Source organism: Felis catus, chromosome B2 (assembly GCF_018350175.1).
Source record: "Felis catus isolate Fca126 chromosome B2, F.catus_Fca126_mat1.0, whole genome shotgun sequence".
NCBI lineage: Eukaryota > Metazoa > Chordata > Mammalia > Carnivora > Felidae > Felis > Felis catus.
In genome coordinates, this window is record NC_058372.1 from 53,847,899 (window position 1) to 53,867,902 (window position 20,004).

Consider the following 20,004-nt stretch of genomic DNA (forward strand, 5'->3'; position numbering starts at 1 on the left):
CCTGTAAATACTTGGCCTGCTCTAAGGTTTGTGCTAGAGAGACAAATGTCAAAGCAGGCTATTAAGATGGCTGTTCCACAGCGGGTTGGCATGTTTTCATTTTCTCACCTTTTAGTGATTCCAGACTGCATTACTTTGTGTTGATCTCATTAAAAGAGTTAAGAAAGTGGCCCAGAGGCAGAGACCAGAATCCCACCTACATCACACATAGGGCACAAGCCCTATATGCTTGCCAGTTGGTGTGGTAAACTCTCAAAGGTTTTGTACATATAAGTCAAACTTCTCTGCATTTCCAAAATGTCAAGTGAATATACAGCACAAAATAATAACAAGATCTAAACTATGATCAAAACTATCTGAATGCATAACAAGCAAGGGCTAAAGTAAACTGGAAACAAACTTTTGATGGTTAAGTTTTTCATCCTAAAAAAATTTCAAATACTATTACATTTTATTATCTTAGTTGACTACATACATATTTTGCAGTTTATCTGTGTCAGAAAATACTTTTTATTAATGAAGAAAAATTCCCTTGTTTCATATTAAACTTACTAATTCCTATGTGTTTTTGCCTAAATCACAGAACTTTTCAATATTTGATTACCTATCTAGGGATCATTAGCTACAAATAATGTAAGTATTAAACTTGGGCTCAACAGCTCTAAATAACTGCTAATATCAATAGTACCTATAAAATGTCCAGTAACACTGAAAGTGAGTCAAATTACGTTAAAACAAGTGTCCCCATCTTCACAGACTGACATTTTATTTTGATTTCCTAATTCCTGAGAGATATCAGCTGAATCTTTGGTGTCACAAGATAACGATGCAACAGTAAAATATAGTTTAAAAAATGTTTCAGTTTCCTAAAAAAAAAAGAGCATAACATATTTTAGGCAGTTCTAATTTAGAAAATCTGTAAATATCCAAAAAAGTTATAAAGTGATTATCCCTTCCATTTGGGATACCATTAAATGACAATCCCCTCAGGTTCTCAATTATATTTCAGAGATGAATCAATTTTCAAGAATATTTTCAGGAACACATCTACCACACGCATGACACATATGCATGCAAATAAGCAACCTAGAGAAATGAGTACTAATACTTTTCTTTTTTTTAATTTTTTAAAGTTTATTTAATTCTTTTGAGAGAGAGAGAATCCCAAGCAGACTCCACAATGGCAGCAGTGCCTGACGCACGAAACATGACATCATGACCTGAGCCAAAACCAAGAGTCAACTGACAGTCACCCAGCACCCTTAATGCTTACTTTTCTACTCACTCATTGGAGCACTGTAAGAATTCCTTTAGTCCCATTCCAAACTATGAATTTAATTTACAAGACTAAGGACCTACTTAAAAACAAGGCAGAAGAGTTACGCTTATCAATTTCTGCACATCAATGCCATCTAGATCTAAGTACTTCCCTGTGCATCTCCAGTGTAACGAGAAGGCAGCCTAACTCTAAAAGAGCCTGAACCTAAAAGAGATCACATTTATATAAATAATACTATGTAGTTCCTGATCCTGGCTTAATCTCTCAAAATAAATGACTTTATTGTACAGGTCTGACATTCTCAGCGCACGATCAGGATGTGGCCTGCCATGACAGGAACTAACACATAGTGCTGAGAATTCCATGCTCTCTGGTCCACTGGACCCGCCCACGCACTGCCAAAGCCACATTTCAATCCACATCCACTTCCTTTGTCATTCTCACTCTCAGACAGTTAAAGATGAAGTGTGATTCTGAACACTTATTTCATAGGAAGGCAATTTCACAACTTGCTTTTTGCCAAATCAAACTAAACCTTCTTTCTGACATCAGGGACAATTTCCAAAATCAGGTGCCATTTTTCATCATCATATATATGCCAACAGTAAAGAAAAATTAAGTTAGATATGTGTAGAGAAGGATAATAATAATATGATGCCATGCAAAACCAAGTTAGGAAAAAAGAAAACATGTAATAAGGGAAAAAAGAATGAGGAAACCTGCATTTTAGTCTTGCTTCTGCCACGGGTCTCATGAACTAGCATCAGCTGCCTATCCTCTCTAGGCCTCAATTTTCTCATCTTCAAAATAAAACTTTGCACACAGGCCTCTACTCTAAACCAGAGAACAAAAATTCTGTGATCTGAAAATGGTACAATGGAAAGCTGTCCTTAAGTCTTATGGCTTAATTTCTTAAGAATTTTAGGAGAGAATACAGAAATACACTAATTTAATTTCTGTAATACTTGAAAAAATCCTGAGGCTATACTGCCTATTTTTCCTGCCTCAAGTGATTATTCTGAAGGTTCACGTAAATACTACATATAAAAAATGCTACACAACTGCAAGAGATACCATTATCATCATCTTTATCTTGCTATGTCAAGCAAATGCTACTGTTATTAACAATAATAAATACAGGGACAGTTGGCTGGCTCATTCAGAAGAGCATAGGACTCGATCTCAGGGTTGTATGTTCAAGTCCTACCTTGGGTGTACATATTACTTAAAAATAAAATCTTAAGAAAAAAAGGAGTTATAATAATAATAGTAATAATAGTAATAATAATAAATACAAATACATACACAACATGAACTATTCCTAGGCACCTGAGGTTGTCTGTGTTCAAGTGCTTGTATTTGCTCATTTTTCTGACCACCAAAGAATGGGATGAAAGAAAATGTTAATCAACTATTAAAAGTCAGCAAATCTGCATTATGGGGAATGAGTGGTTGTGGATGAAATGAGTGGAAATAATTGGGCTTCTCTAGAAATAGCTGATCTAGTGACCAATTTATAAAGAAAAAAAGGAATTAAATAGTTAAACTGACACAGAAAAGCTTTTTATTTTGTCCTAAGCCTGAGTCATAGACATTTGGCCTGGTAACTTTCCTTCACAGATGACTATACTAACTGCCAGCAGTCTTAACCTTCTGCTTCAATTTTTAATAAAACGTTCTTTCTTCTCATTTTGGAAATTTTCCCCCGTGGGGCAAAAGAACTGTCTGAATAAATCGTGCTACGGGAAGTGATGAGCAAAGTGAAAGCAGTCTGAGATACTCTGGGATTAAATTATATAACTTGAATTACATAATAAGGATGAAGCATCATTTTCTGTATTTCATACAATTCTAGAATTTGCAGTGCTTTTTAAAAGGTGCGCACTGCATCGCATCTGCAGTTCACCCCTAGAGGGCACTAATCCTTTGCTTAAGAAGAGTATCCTAAGGAGGGAAAATAAAGTACAAAATGGTGGGGAGGGCACACCAGGAGAGATTATAAACAAGGTGATAGTGATGATGACATAAGCAATACTGCAATTCATTTTTAAGATATTTATGTATATATTCTGCCAGAATTTACATCATCTAAATGGCTTAAATGACCAAAAACCCCACTCTGAAAATTTGTTAACTTTTGATTGTTTGGTTTGTTGTTGCCTAAGTCAAATACAACTTTGAAGATAAGATCATCATCTAGCTGTTCATTTAAATACATTTAAGACTGCTTTTTTTAAAAGTCTGATTTTGTAGTGGTTGTTGTTAATCTAGGAAAATTCCACAATGTTACTTCCCACATTTAAACTTAAAGTTACCATGTAGCTGCAGTTCGGTTCAGGTCACTAAAACTTTACTGAGCGTCCATTACATGCCCGGGTGTCATTTAACTTGTAAGGGTACAAAGATGAATAATAAGAGAGTGCCGCCTCTCGAAGCCTTCAGACTGAGGTGACAGAAATGGAGAAAAGAGCTTAATGTTCCAAGAGGAGGGAAGAGCAGGAACAAAGACAACCAGGCAAACATGCACACAACTGTGTTGTGAGCTCCGAGGAAGGAAAGCAGCCTGTGAGATGAGTGAAAGGAGAGGCAGAAGGTGAGGTGGGGAAAGGTGGGCTGGGAGACCCGGCGTGACAGCTTTGCATGCCACTTTGGGAAGAAGCTCAGACCTTTCCTGAGCAAAGAGAACCACAGAAGGCTCTTAAGCAGAACAAAGACTCAGTATCTCTGACCAATATAAAAGCTTCCTTGTAAAGTATTATCTTGAGCAAAAAATAAAGTAAAATAAAGTATTATCTTAAACCCTAATCACAGATAAAGCTATTGAGGGTCAAATCTATACACAATAATGAGGAAAGGTCTCTCAGAAAAAAGCAGAGGGAGCATTCTATCAGTAAATCTTGGGTAAAATGCACACATCCCAGCACAGCAAGGGGCCCAACAGCAGCCACAAGAAGCATCCAAAGTCCTCTCTTAAAGAAGTCCTACATCCAAAGGATACAGTATTCTGGAAAACAACTAGCTATCTTTAGGAAGGAACATAAATAATAAAAGAAGGCTTGTCCCAAATAAGATCGCCTCACAGCCTACTAATTTAGTGAAGAGAAGAGGGACAGTCAGCTTCAGTGAAAACTATGAATTAAAATGTTTTTCAATGCAATTTTTTTTTTACTTCAAACCAATACACTCATGAAAAATAAGCTACCACATTCTCTTGGGAGAGATCCTTAGAAATTCTAGTTCAAAAAATAAAAATAGGGAAGAGGAGCAAACATAAAATTAATCTATCAATATATTACCTTACTAACTAGTGATAAGTAACTAATGTTTTTAAAATACACAGATATGTTTAAAAACAATATATATTCTTGGGTAATTATGAGACAGGAAAACCAAAGGGACCCCATAAAAGAAAGAGATGGCTTTTTTTTTCCTTTGCTTCTTTTCATGCTTCTGTTCTTACTAAGACCCTACACGCCCCTCTTACACACGCTTTAATGTATATCCTCCTAATAAAGGACAAGGAGTTAATGATTTCTTTGGAGTCTTCCAACCAATAGATAACATCTAAGGAGTGACCAGGTAGGTTGCCATGAATGTTCTCCAAGACCACTGACTCCAAACACCTTGATGTCAAGACCCCTGGCTCCAGAGCATTAGTGACTTATGGAGGACACTTGAGCACTCATCCTAGTTGGACAAGTTCCTGGATGCCTGAGAGAACATGTACACCAGACCACCGACCTCAGTTAAACACTCCAGACTCCCTCCCCCTGGGGTGTCTGGCCAGCTCAGGCATTGGAACATGCCACTCTTGATTTCTGGGTTGTAGGTTTGAGCCCTGCATTGGGTATAGAGATTACTCAAAAATAAAATCTTTAAAAAACAAAAACTCCAGACCCCTAAGCAAAGATGAGACTCATGCTCCTTTTCCTGAGTCTCCTAGACACCATTGTCTGTAGCTGCTCTATGTCGTCAATAAACTCGGCTCTTCTTTCCTGTCAGCTCACAGCTCTTGTTTTTTTTTTTTGTTTTTTAATTTTTTTTAATGTTTATTTATTTAAAAAAATTTTTTTTAACGTTTATTTATTTTTGAGACAGAGAGAGACAGAGCACGAACGGGGGAGAGTCAGAGAGAGGGAGACACAGAATCTGAAACAGGCTCCAAGCTCTGAGCAGTCAGCACAGAGCCCGACACGGGGCTCAAACTCATGGACCGCAAAATCATGACCTGAGCCGAAGTCGGCCGCTTAACCGACTGAGCCATCCAGGCGCCCCTAATGTTTATTTATTTGTGACAGAGAGACAGACAGACAGACAGCGGAGGAGGGGCAGAGAGAGACGGAGACACAGAATCCGAAGCAGGCTCCAGGCTCTGAGCTGTCAGCACAGAGCCTGACGTGGGACTTGAACTCACAAACCGTGAGATCATGACCTCAGCTGAAGTCAGACACTTAACCTACTGAGCCACTAGGTGCCCCAACATGGCTCTTGTTTGATTTCCATCCTGTGAGAAGCCAAAGATCCTCTTGGCTGGTCCTGCAGGGACCCCTCTGGGTCCTCGGACCAGCCTGCCTGCATCAGTTAGTTGCTTTATCTGAACAGTTTTCTTTACTCCAGTACTATTTCTTCAAGAATTGTGAAAGAATAAAAGCTACAGTTTACATTCTACTTAAATTACTATAAATTCTAAATTGGTACGAACAAGTATAATGGGGAAATATCCTTGTCTGCTATAATAAAAGGGGTGTCATGGTTTTTTTTCAGTAAATATATTAGGTCAGCATTAAGGCCATACTTAATTCATATTCTTTACTGTTTTATAAAACTATAAAGATATTTATCATAAATCTTAAGGTATTAATGAATAAAATAAGGAAGCGTTTAAAACAAATCAATGTTGATCCTGGGCAGTACAAATAATCTGTCTTCTTTATGTTGGAGCCAGTAAGTTCTTTGACAAAGAAGATTTCTCTTTTAAACTTTCAGGTTTATAAATCTATGATCAATTTAAAAAACAAAAGCAAAAAGGTCTTCTCTAGTCTTTCACTAAAAGGTAGAACATTAGATGGTTAAATAAAATAAAAGCATTTATTTTACTAATAAACACTTTTAAGATTTGGGAACAGTTTAGTCTTCACCTACATATTTTTTATATTCTCTTTTGCACAGTTTCACTATTATCATAGGAATCTTTTCAAAAGGCTCCTTCAATTTTTAAAGCGTGCAACTATTTTCCATAAAAATCTGTTTTGGGTTTGGGATAGTTGGTTCTGGTTTGGTTTAGTCTGGGTTTGAATCCTCTACATTTCCTTCCAGTTCTTCCCTCTAAGGGAAGATGGGGGAAATTTTATTTTTGTGTGTATCTCCCCATCAGCCTGGAGATCTTTGATCACTTGCAGAGTTGTATAGTTCTTGTGCTGGGCAATTACAATAATGTCACTGAAAGAGAAAAATAAATTCAAAAATCAATTACTCTACTTACTTTTTTGCATCTGTCCACTGGTTTTTTTTTTTTTGGAGTTAATTTTTATTAAAGATGTGAGCTAGACAACCTCTGTACTATAATGTCAGACTAATGAACACTGATTTATAAAGAAACCAGCATTATCCATTCCACGTAGTCTTTAAATGGAGTAGGGAAAGGAAGGATGGGGTGCACTATTTTAGCTGAGATTTAAAAGATGTTTCTGTCCAGTATTCTGTCACCAAGGGTAAAATCTAATGATGTTTGGCAGGAGGATATGGTATCACCTTTTAGAAGTTTTTCAAGTATCCTCCTAGCTCATTACTTACATATATCTTTCTTTAAACCATTTATGACTTGAAAAACATCACGGTAAAAGCTATTCTATCAAGAGCAGCTCTCAATAATAACATAAAGAGAAGGAACCAATCACTAGCATTTTTGTTTTAAACTCTACACTCAACACAGGACTTGGACTCACAAATCCCAGATCAAGAGTTGCTTGCTCTACCAACTGAGCCAGCCAGACACCCCTCATCACTGGCATTTTTATACTCACCTCTTTCTGGTTCACATTCTCACAATTTGGGCAAAAGAAACAAAAGGCTGGCCAAAGTGGGGAGGGCTATAATCACAATACTTCTAATGAATAATTAATAAGCTAGTCAATGAGACTAAATTTTTTTTCATTAAAAACTAAATTTTGATGTAAATGTGTGACAACAATAATAATTTAATAAGACAAATCATGACAGCTGAGCAGAATACTATTATAATAGCTAGGTACTACATGAGTTCATATGTGCCAACTCCTAAAAAACATAACTAGACATAAATTAAGCCTATTTAACCTAGATGGTCTGTAACTACAGCATCAAAGTCCTACCCTTCACCACCAACATTTTGAAAGATTCCACTGTATTTTCAAATTCTAGTTTCAAATGAAAAAGTTTGAAACAGAATTGTGCATATTTTTCAGTAAAAATCATGTAAATTCTTTTAAATTGTTAATTCCTTTTATTTAAATTACAGTCATGACCAAAATTTACAGCTAGTTCACAAAATGTGCATTTCCTCAATAAATCCCCACTTAAGGACTCTGGGAAGGTTACACCGGTATCATAAGTCAGGATCAGATTAGTTACTAGAAAATGGTGATGCATTCAGGTAAATATATTCAGTTCCCATATGAAAATGAAGACAGCTACTGGAATACAGAAACCTATCAGTCATTCGCCCCTTAACGCCAAGTCACTTCATCTGACTGGTTTTCTTCTTCACACCCATTATCAATTTCAGAGAAACCTTACATGGTTGATGATTAGATGGCATAACTTTTTTGGGAGGAGGGGGGTGGGCGGAGAGTCTGAAGGAAGCACTGCAGTGCAGGGCATGGTAGGATTCCAGAGTAAGAGCTTTTAACACTAAGAAGGCAGCAGGAGAACTCTGGGTAGCTGGTGAGTGGGGACAGAAGAGTCCAAGAAAGAGATATAGAAAAGTGACAAATAAAAATGTCAGCTACTTCACAATTCTGATTAAAGTGCTTGTTATGGCACCTGCTTACTGAATACTTTTGAGTTGAATTATCTCCTTTGGGGCATTTGTCTGATGCCCTATAGAGTGTCAATGGCTGACATGTTACACAGTAATTCAACAATTAAGTAGATACTTGTCCCCAAAAAAGAACTGTCCTCTCTCTTTGTGGCACCATTTAAAATACCTTTTACAACTGGACCACTTTCTTACACCATACACAAAAATAAAGTCAAAATGGATTTAAGGACTTAAATGTGAGATACTGAAACCATAAAAACTCAAGAAGAAAGCACAGCCAGTAATTTTTCTGACACTGGCCATAGTAACATTTTTCTAGATCTGTCTCCTCAGGCAGGAGAAAGAAAAGTGAAAATAAACTATTGACACTACATCAAAATAAAAAGCTTCTGCACAGCAAATGAAAGCATCAACAAAACTCAAAGGCAAGCTACTAAATGGCTGAAGATATCTGATAAAGAGTATCCAAAATATATAAAGAAATTATATAACTCAATGCCCCCCCAAAAGTAATCCAATTAAAAATGGGCAGAAGACATGAACAGACATTTCCAAAGAAGACATACAGATGGCCAAGAGACACATGAAAAGACGCTGAAAAGATTCATCATCAGGGAAATGCAAATCAAAACCACAATGAGTTATCACTGCACACATGTCAGAATGGCTAAAATCAAAAACGCAAGAAACAACAAGTACTGAAGATGTAAAGAAAAAAGAACCCTCATGCACTTTTGGGGATAAAAACTGGTTCAGCCACTGTAGAAAACAATACAGAAGTTCCTCAAAAAATTAAAAATAGAATCACCATATAATCCAGTGAACTACTGGGTATTTACCCAAAGAATACAAAACACTAATTCAAAAAGACATATGCACCCCTATGTTTTCTGCAGCATTATTTATAATAGCCAAATTATGGATGAGCCCAAGTGTCCATTGATAGATAAATGGATAAAGAACATGTGGTGTATGTATACACACACACACACACACACACACACACACACACACAAAATGGAATACTACTCATCCATAAAAAGAATGAAATCTTGCCATCTGCAACAACACGGATGGAAAAAGACAGTATAATACTAAGTGAAATAAGTCAGCAGAGAAAGACAAATACCATATGATTTCACTCATATTTGGAATTTAAGAAACAAAGAAAACAAGAGACAAAGCAAAGAACAGACTCTCAACTATAGAAAACACAGAGATGGTTACCAGAGGGGAGATGGGTGGGGGCATGGGTGAAATAGGTGATGGGGATCAAAGAGTACATTCATCTTGATGAGCACTGGGTAATGTACAGAATTACTGAATCACTACACTGTATGCCTGAAATGAATATAACACTGTATGGTAACTATACTGGAATTTTAAAACTAATAAAAATTAAGAAAATACCTTTTACAACACCGTTGCTTATAGAAAAAAATAGGTACTATCTCAGCATACACACAAAAAACGGAGCATCGGCTAAGCCTTCAAAAAGGAACTTCATCTTACTTCACGGATGATGTCCAGCATGCTTCTGCCAGTCCTCAAGCAAACAGTGAGCCACTTGCTGGAAGGCTTGCAATAGGAGTCAGGCTCTAAGCTGGGGAGGAAGCAAGGCCCTCATAGAGAAGGGGGAGTGCTAGGCGAGTAATCAAATCCACCTGTGGAGAAGGGGCCAGGGAAGGTGGAGCCGGCAAGTGCAGATATCTCCTGGTCACAGCACCCCGGCTACTTCCCTTTCGGAGCACTGGGCAAGAGACTACCAAGGGAGGCCATCACACAAGTGGTAGCTTCATCTCTTTTTAAGTATCAAGGGCTGGAAAATCTATGGGGTCTCTCAGTAGCTTCTTTCATAGTTTTTTTTTTTTAATGTCTATTTATTTGTTTTGAAAGAGAGAGCAAGCAAGCAGGGGAGAGACAGAGAGAGAGAGAAGGAGAGAGAATCCCAAGCAGGCTCCATGCTGTTAGCACAGAGCCTGACGTGGGGCTTGAACCCACAAACCATGAGATCATGACCCCAACCAAAACCAAAAGTCAGACACTTAACTGACTGAGCCACCCAGGCACCCCATATTTTATAGTTTTAAGGCCTTTACAATACTCTGACACTCTCTGATACTTTATACATAAATTAATTCACTCTTCTTTAAACATAAGCCCATTTCCTCGAGTCCTGACAAACCACTGAGAACAACTGGTTGTATCCTCTACATTAAACCTTTGAAATAACCCTGGATTATGACCAAGACAACTGTCACAGGGAGATGAACAATGAAACTATTTTTAAAGATACTTCTAGATGATGAGATTCCTCTATCTTTGCTACAATCCATGCTGATGCTTAACACCTCTTCCCTGTTAAAAAAAGCTTCCTTAAATCCAGATGAAATTCCAACTCCCCAGTACCATGATGTATATTTCCAAAATAAAAACACTGAAAAACATATTTAGGAAACTGGCAATTTTGAACAGAGTTACAAACACAGCTTTATTCTATTAGTCACCTAATAAAAATTTTTTGACAGAGGTTCTATTAACTGTTGTTAAAAGTAATCCCTGTAACAGAATTATACCTTCTGTAGGAAGATTAAAACTCTCAAAGATGTCTTTAATTTCTTCAAGTTGATTCACTTCTTAAATGACATTACAATTTTGCCAAATTTCCAGATTCCATTTACTCAACCAAGGTCTGTGCACCACAAATACTCAACGGCTAATCCTCCCAGCTGTTCACGACCAGAGGAGATGCTGTATTTATGCCTCATACTGGAGCCTCAAATCTAAGTGTGAGTGATTTTCTCTCCAGCCTCAGTTCTGAGCACTCTCTCTTTTGAACTGACAAGACTCACCAAGAGTAGGCTTGAGCTAAGTAACACCTAGCAAATCAGAGACCACATGTGCAAAGGTGAACCACAGGACACAGCTGTGCGTATAGTGCAAGACGTATAGGCCAGTGCTTGAACAATAGAGCTCTCCTTCTAATCCCAAAGGCGAAGAGAATGTGAAAAGAAAACTGAATGCTTGGGGCGCCTGAGTGACTCAGTCAGTTAGACGTCCAACTTCAGCTCAGGTTATGATCTCACAGTTCGTGAGTTTGAGCCCCATGGTGAGCTCTGTGCTGACAGCTCAGAGCCTGGAGCCTGCCTTGGATTCTGTGTCTCCCTCTCTCTCTCTGCCCCTCCCCCACTTGTACTCTGTCTCTTTCAAAAATGAATAAATGTTAAAAAAAATTTTTTTTTAAACTGAATGCTTGAGGTCACATTCTTGAAACTACCCCTGTCATCTCTCTCCACTTATACTCATGGTATTCCCTCTAACCTAAAATGCTGCTCTGCTCCCCCTCCTCTTCTGGCTATTGAAATCTTACTTTTCCCTTCCAGGTCAACCTGTAATGCCACCCAGACTAAGAAGGCTTCTCTTCTATGTTCATATATTCCATGGTTTATTCCAGGACACCAGGAATCATTTTCCTTATAGAATCGTTTTATGTACATGATGTACTCAAACATAAGCCCCTTAAAATGACAGGGCCCTGTCTTAGGTCCTCATTGTAAATGTGGCATGCTTTTGCACAGTACTTTTCATATAGTAAACATTCAAAGACGGTTTGTTCAATAAATAAAAGATTAGTCATTTGCACTTTGCTTGTGAACGTAGGCATGCCCTCAGCTGTGGGCCCTTGAATGCCTGCCCAGTTACAGGAAGAAAAGAGCAACTGAGAAAGCAGATCAGGAACTCCATTGGGCCATTTCCTAGCAAGGGATCTGTCTTTGCTCCCAGGGCCTATCATGGCATCTATGAGAGTTAGTACCTAGCTTCATGTCCTATCACACAGTTGGAGCTAAATAAATGCTGCTGAATGATTAACACACAGAGGAGAAATGTTCATTTTGGCATGCCAACCGTCTAAGTATTTTCCTGAACCCATCTAAATTAGTTTGGTGTTCTGATAAATCAGGTTATCAGAACTTAATAATTAATCTATAACAAAATGTTTTAAATAAAAATAGACATAAAGATCACTGAAACATAATAAAGTCCTGAAAGAGACACACATATTTATGGCTTTTGACAAAAGAAAGAGCAGAAGAGCAATTCTGTGATGAATCTTTACAAAATGATACTGAGAAATTCAATATCCACATGCAAAAAGAACCTTTTCCTCAAAATGGATCAGAGACCAAAACGTGAGAGCTAAAAACTATACCATTGCTAGAAGAAAACATAAGAGCAAATCTTTCTGACCTTGGGTTAGGCAAAAATTACCTATATATAGCACCAAGGGCATAAGTGGTAAAAGAAAACCCAATAATAAAAGGACACACAACCCAACTTAAAAATAGTCAAAGATCTGAATAGACACTTTGCCAAAGAAGATACACAAATGAGCAATCAACGTGTGAAAAGAGGCTCAACATCATTAGAGAAATACAAATCACTATCACATGAGAGAGCATTTTGTACCCACTGGGATAGCTAAAATCAAAAAGAAAGTCAGTAAGTACTGGAAAAGATTTAGAGAAATTGGAAGCCCCACCCCTGCCCCCACATGGCTAGGGGAAATATAAAATGGTGCAACTCTAGAAAACAGTTTGGCATTCCCTAAAATGTTAAACTAGATTTACCATATGATCCAGCAATTCCATTCCTAAATAAATATCCAAAAGAAGTGAAAAAACATAACCATACAAAGACTTGCATGTTTATGTTTACAGCAGCATTATTCATAATAGCCAAGTGGAAACAATCCAAATGCCACTCAACTTTTAGATGAATAAACAAAATGTAACACATCCTTAGAATGGAAATACTACTTGACAACAAAAAGGAATGAAGACACATGCTACAACATGGTGAACCTCAAACACATTGTGCTAAGTGCAAGAAGCCAGAGAAAGGACACATTCTATTTTTGTGAAATATCCAGGAAACGTGAATCTTATTGATAGAAAATAGATCAGTGGTTGCCTAGGGCCAGGGGGAGTGGGGTGCACAGGGCAGATAGTTACAGGTTTCTTTTTGGGGTAATGGAAATGTTGTAAAATTTTGCTTGTGGTGAGAGCTGCACAATTCTGTGTTTATTAAAAATTATTCAATTAAAAGGGCACCTGGGTGGCTCAGTCGGTTAAGCGTCCGACTTCGGCTTGGTCTCAAGGTTGGGTGAGTTTGAGCCCCAAGTCGGGTTCTGTAACTCAGAGCCTGGAGCCTGCTTCAGATTCTGTGTCTCCCATTCTCTGCCCCTTCCCTACTCAACACTCTTTCTCTCTCAAAACTAAACATTAAAAAAAAAAAAGGTTTTTTAATCATTCAATTAAAAATAGTTCAATTATACAATTAAAACCAATGAATACTGCGTGTAAATTATACCTCAAGGAAATATGTTCTTAAAAATATTTTGATCACACTTCCTTCGAGTTAATGAATGGCAGCAACATTTGCACATGAGAAATGTTTATACTCACAACAATTCAACAAGAATTAATAATAGTGCCCAGAACATAGGACAGGATGTTAGACTGTTCTAATGCATCAGTATACTCAGCTACGATACATTTTAAAAAGAGCGTGACGCGGCGCCTGGGTGGCTTGGTCGGTTAAGCGTCCGACTTCAGCCAGGTCACGATTTCGCAGTCCGTGAGTTCGAGCCCCGCGTCGGGCTCTGGGCTGATGGCTCAGAGCCTGGAGCCTGTTTCCGATTCTGTGTCTCCCTCTCTCTCTGCCCCTCCCCCGTTCATGCTCTGTCTCTCTCTGTCCCAAAAATAAATAAAAAACGTTAAAGTGCACGTTTTAATAAATAAATAAATAAATAAATAAATAAAATAAAATAAAAATAAAAATAAATAAAAAATAAAAAGAGCGTGACTTGTACTTACTGAAAAATTATTATAAATATAATCAATTAATAAATAAAAGGGCGGATCATAGTACTAATAAAGCTGGAAAAGCTGTCAATGCCAACCACTATAAAACCTTTATGCCAGAAAGGAGGTATATATTAAAAGAGCAAAAAGCAAATACAATAATCATAAAGGATTACCCACTAATCTAGTAGGAAACCTCTAATTTAAGTGATAGAAGAAACATTTCATCCACTCTATCAGCATTGTTCATTGAACTTGCTACTTGAAGTGGCATTTGCAATGCATATTATCCTCCGTGACTGTCTTGACTCAAAGAGGATAATCACAGAAATAAAATTTTGCTTTAATAAAGCATTATATTGAGCTGGCCTTTTCAACGCCGTATTTTAAAATAAACCAAAGAAGGAAGCTCATTCAGAAAAGCAGCTATGGTATAAAATCACATTCACAGAACCATAGCTAGCCTTACATATAGGAAAGGAATGCTACCTTCATAAAGGGATTCAGGGAAACACAAGGTGTCATATCTCATCACTAAAGTGAATATACACAAAACCTTTCCTAAAATATATGTAAAACCATTCCATCCACCAGAATCAAGAAACTTTTCCTACAAAAACCAAATAGTAAATATTTTTGGTTTTAAGGTCATATGATGTGATAACACAAAAGTGAATGGTAGCAGCTGGAGTCAATACAACTTTATTTATAGGGGCACCTAGGTGGCTCAGTCAGTTAAGCATCTGACTTGGACTGAGGTCATGAACTCAGTTTGTGAGCCCAAGCCCCATGTCAGGCTCTGTGCTGACAGCGTGGAGCCTGGAACCAGCTTGTTGTTCTGTATCTCCCTCTCTCTCTGCCCCTCCCCTGCTCACACTCTGTCTCTCTCTCTCTCTCTCTCTCAAAAAATAAACATTGAAATTTTTTTTTAAAAATACAACTTTATTTATAAACACCAAATTTGAAATTTCATACAATATTCATGTGTCCCAAAATATTATTTTTCTTTTGTTTTCAATTCTTTAAAAATGTAAAAACAATTCTTAACCTCATTCACGGTACCAAAAAATAGGCTGTGGCCAGATTTGGCCCTGAGGCAGTACACCTCTAAGCCCTCCCCCACCAAGAGTTCCAGGTTGAAACACAAACACCTTTAGGACTAGCAAGCAGCCCCTTAATCATTATCAGTCCGTCACTCTAGGAAAGAAGATGAATCATTCAATTGCCTTCTCTTGCTGTAGCAAGTTAAGAGTTGAAGCAAAGGTTTTTATAAAACTTGCTCTTTTCTAGTAATAAAAGCAATACATGTCTTTGCAGAAAAACTGGAAAACAGTTAAGACTAAAGGAGCTATTCCACAATGGAAAAGAAAGAAAGAAAGAAAGAAAGAAAGAAAGAAAGAAAGAAAGAAAGAAAGAAAGAAAGAAAGAAAGAAAGAAAGAAAGAACGAACGAAAGAAAGAAAGAAAGAAAGAAAGAAAGAAAGAAAGAAAGAAAATATAAGTAAATAGGCAAACAGCTCAATATGTACTAAGGTGGAGAGGTGAAAGGGATTTGGATGATAAAAACAGACTTGGGCTCTATGGATAATAGTAGCCCATGCTTTTCCCGTATAACTGATTACCTGGTAGACTTCCTTCAACTCATTTTCTGCCTTCAACTCAAGAGTCTTAAATATTTCAAATGGAGAAAACCAAAAAAAGAATATGCTAGAAAAAGATACGTATGAAATAAAAATTGCATCACATAGAAATAAAATAAAGGAGGGGCGCCTGGGTGGCTCAGTCGGTTAAGCGTCCGACTTCGGCTCAGGTCATGATCTCGCGGTCCTTGAGTTCGAGCCCTGCGTCGGACTCTGTGCTGACAGCTCAGAGCCTGGAGCCTGCTTCAGATTCTGTGTTCTCCTCTCTCTCTGCCCCTCCCCACCTCGCACTCTGTCTTTCTCTGTCTCTCAAAAATGAATAAACGTTAAAAAAAATTTTTTTAATAAAGGAAATGATAGAATTTGACAAGAAAAGTTTTCTAAAAAGGGACAAAATAGTTTCTTCAGATATTTAAGAGCTGCCGTATATAGTTTCTATCATTCTGGAGGGCTGGCCCAAGATAAATGAGTGGAAGTCACAATAAGCGAATTTTAGACAATGAAAAAAACAGCTCAGTTACAACCCAAGTGAACCAAAAGTATAAGTTGTCCATTAATTAGAAAATCAGTGACCCATAAGAAAGGCTGTGAGAAAATATTCCTGCAATGACAACCAAATTAACTAGATCCTGTCCAAATCCGGATTCTAATTAAATTAAAATTAATTACATTTGCTTAAAAGCAGTCACTTTAAAACTCCTGTAGGATCTCCCAAAGGGATGTTAGTAGATACTCTTTGATAAAAAGAATCCATGACCAAGTGAATTTGTGACACACTGAATTAAACAGGGTTCTTTACCACAGAAGTTCTCGGTCTTTAATATGCTAATCTATACCATAAATCTCTTCAACCAGGGAATGCTGCTTTCCAAATTCTTTTGGCAATGGAAACTTTTTTTTTTTTTTCCACCAGGACATCTCACACCATCACACTGGTGTTCCTGGGAACCTGATTTGAAAAATGCTGCTCCTCTGCAAAAAAAAAAAAAAAAAAGTTTTTATCTGATCTTGTCAACTCTGGAAAATTAATTTTTAAATTCAGCAAGAAAAGTATCAATAAGAAATTACGTTTTCACAAGAAAAAAGTGTGGAACTTAATGACCTGGATTAAACATTAAAATTACTATATACAATGCTCAGTGTTAAAAAGAAAGCCACAGACCCAAGATGGAGCCACTTGGGCCAGGCAAAGTCACAATACTGGGGCTTAATACCTAACCTAATTGCAATTTCACCCTCCCCCACAAATGGTCAGTCAGGAATTTTCTGGTCAGCACCAATGAGGTAATCTGTCACAAAAGCCCTTGATATCCCCCAAAGGAAGATGAGGTAATCCACCTAATGAGAAGCCCCAGTCCTTCCCCCTAAGGGAAGGTGACCCTGCCTGGAATAATCTTTTCTTTTGCTAATAACTTCCTTGCCCCACTCTCCTTCCTATAAAAACTTTCTATTTAATATGACTCCTTAGAGCTCCCCTCTACTTGCTAGATGGGATGCTGCCAATTCATGAACTGCTTAATAAAGCCAATTAGATCTTCAAATTTAGTCAGCTGAATTTTTCTTCCTTAAGTAAAATCAAAGTGTCTGCAAACAGCTTCTTAAGTTGAAGTTGATATAAAATAAAAATTAAATGTTTAAAACATTTGGGACTGTGAAAATTAATAAAAGGAAACCTCACTAAAATGGAGTTGAGAGACCAAAAAGGAGACCTGTCACACCCTGATACTCGTGATCAACTGCAGACCCAACAGGAAGAGACATACCTTGCAAGCCAATATTACTCTTACTACTGCTTTACTCTCCCAGCAGGAGAAAGAAAAGGTTTCCTCTTCCCCCAGCAACAAGCAACAAACAGCCCAGCCAATGAGAAACCATCACAACTCAACCAATGAAAAGCCACTGTACTTGCAACTCCCAGTTGACTCCAAGGGACTTTTTGTTTATAACAGCCCTCCCAACTCACCCCTTTCCACTATAAAATAGTGCTCCTCTCCTCTGTTCTCTGGACTTGCCTATGGTTTTGCCTATGTTTTTTGTTGTTGTTGTTTTTAAGTAGCTTGCTTGTACCATATTACAATTCTCTGCTATTCCTGAATAAATCCATTTTTGCTGATAAAATAACCTGCAGTTTTATTTTTTTTTTATTTAAAAAAAAAAATTTTTTTTTTCAACGTTTATTTATTTGTGGGACAGAGAGAGACAGAGCATGAACGGGGGAGGGGCAGAGAGAGAGGGAGACACAGAATCAGAAGCAAGCTCCAGGCTCCGAGCCATCAGCCCAGAGCCCGACGCGGGGCTCGAACTCAGGGACCGCGAGATCGTGACCTGGCTGAAGTCGGACGCTTAACCGACTGCGCCACCCAGGCGCCCCTATTTTTTACGATTAAGAGGAACAGTAACAAATTGTGAAATAAAAGGATAGGACCAAAACTCATTAACTCAGGACAGCAGATCTACAGGAAACATTTCTACTTTTAGAACTTGTCAGAGCAACAATATTTATCTTTCTGGTATAACTGTACTTATATCTAAGAAATGGGATTTATACACTGTTCAAGAATTCAGCAGGTAGTACTCCTTTTGGGAGATTTTAACGTACTGGGGGGGCTTTTTGTTTGTTTGTTTAAGAAATACTAGAAAGCTGCCAGTGCTCTTACAGAAAACATAAGCGTCAGATTCTCTGCTCAAGCAAACACAAGCTGTGTTGTGTTTGTGGCTCTGTGAACTACTTTATCTAGGCAAACTCAATCAGTGATGTGATGGCTCATAAATAATACATTTAGCTGCCAAACACTCATAGCATCTCACCTCAAACTGTCATGCCCATGGGAGGGGGAAAAAAAAAGGTGTTAAAGGGAGGCTTTGCCAGACCATGAAAAATACATTCTTTATTTAGAATTCACCATTTAAGTGGTATCCATTATTTTAATATTACTATAAAACCACCACAACTGTACATTTTAGGCAGTGTCCTCTTTTCAATATATAGGCAACATTAGGACGCAATCCCATGAAAATGCAAACATCAGGACCATTTTAACCACTGCTACAGAAGACAGGACAAACCTGAAGTTTTATGATGATCTTAAAAATCTATAGATACAAAGAGGGCACTATTCTCTCTGTTTTACAGATGAGCCAACAAAAGCATAGGAAAAGTCATGGTCACATCTCTAGTAAATAGTCAAGGGAAGATGTGAGTCTAAGCAGCTCAGCTGAAAGCCTGTGCTCTCAGCCACTACACTATATACCACCTTCCCTGGATTCTAAAGGACAGTGACGAAAGATGCTATAAAAAGTAGGTATAGGCTAGAAAAACTAAGCCAAGGCACATTCCAGTCATGGCCAACCTACTTCCATCCTGGCCTCCTACCTACAACTAACTTTTTTTCTTGAATCTGTCTGAAACCCTACCAGGGATTTACCTTCCAGCAGGATGGCCAGAGGGCTCTACCATTCGTGGGCTGTGGTGAATTAGGCTCCCACCAGTCTTTCCCAGCAGGCTTCCCTCCTGACCCTAACTGAGACCAACTGCCCTGAGAGTCCAAGATGGAACATGAACACTCTGAAAAACAGTGCCTTAGGAGGATACATACATGCACTGGGGCCTGGGGTTAGAAAAAAAAAAAAAAAGAGGGTGATTCTAAGGAATAAAGATTTAGAGTGAGGTTTAAGCTTAAACCTATTTGGGGGTGAGGGGAGGAGACCTCTTTCTCCTCTAGTGTATTAAGTCTCCTTGATGTCAGGACTTGAGCTCTTAACATCTGTAAAACAGGACATGAATCCAATAAGATCTAGTGGGCTAGCCTGAGAACAAGCAGCATTACCACATATTTTAGCCATTTGGGAAATGCAGCTCTCTAAAAATGACTTATAAAAGTCCCCATTCATATGTTAAGTATTCTGTACGAATGTAGAGTCAAAAACTGACCTATTTTTTTTTTAATTTTTATTTATTTTTGAGAGTGTGAGTGGGGAAGGGGCAGATAGAGAGGGAGACACAGAATCCATAGCAGGTTCCAGGGTCTGAGCTGTCAGCACAGAGCCTGACACGGGGCTTGAACCAAGAACTGTGAGATCATGACCTGAAGTGAAGTCAGATGCTTAACCAGTTGAGGGGCACCCAGGCACCCCTCAAAAACTGATTTTTTAATGAATACCATGGTCTCCCTAAATTTTATTTGAAAATCAGTAGTATATTTCC

General features: G+C 38.0%; 1 protein-coding gene across 24 annotated transcripts in view; it reads right to left on the bottom strand.

The window, feature by feature from the left end:
• Positions 1–20,004, bottom strand: part of DST (dystonin) — a 503,266-nt gene that overhangs the window by 229,559 nt on the left and 253,703 nt on the right. The window lies entirely within an intron of this gene.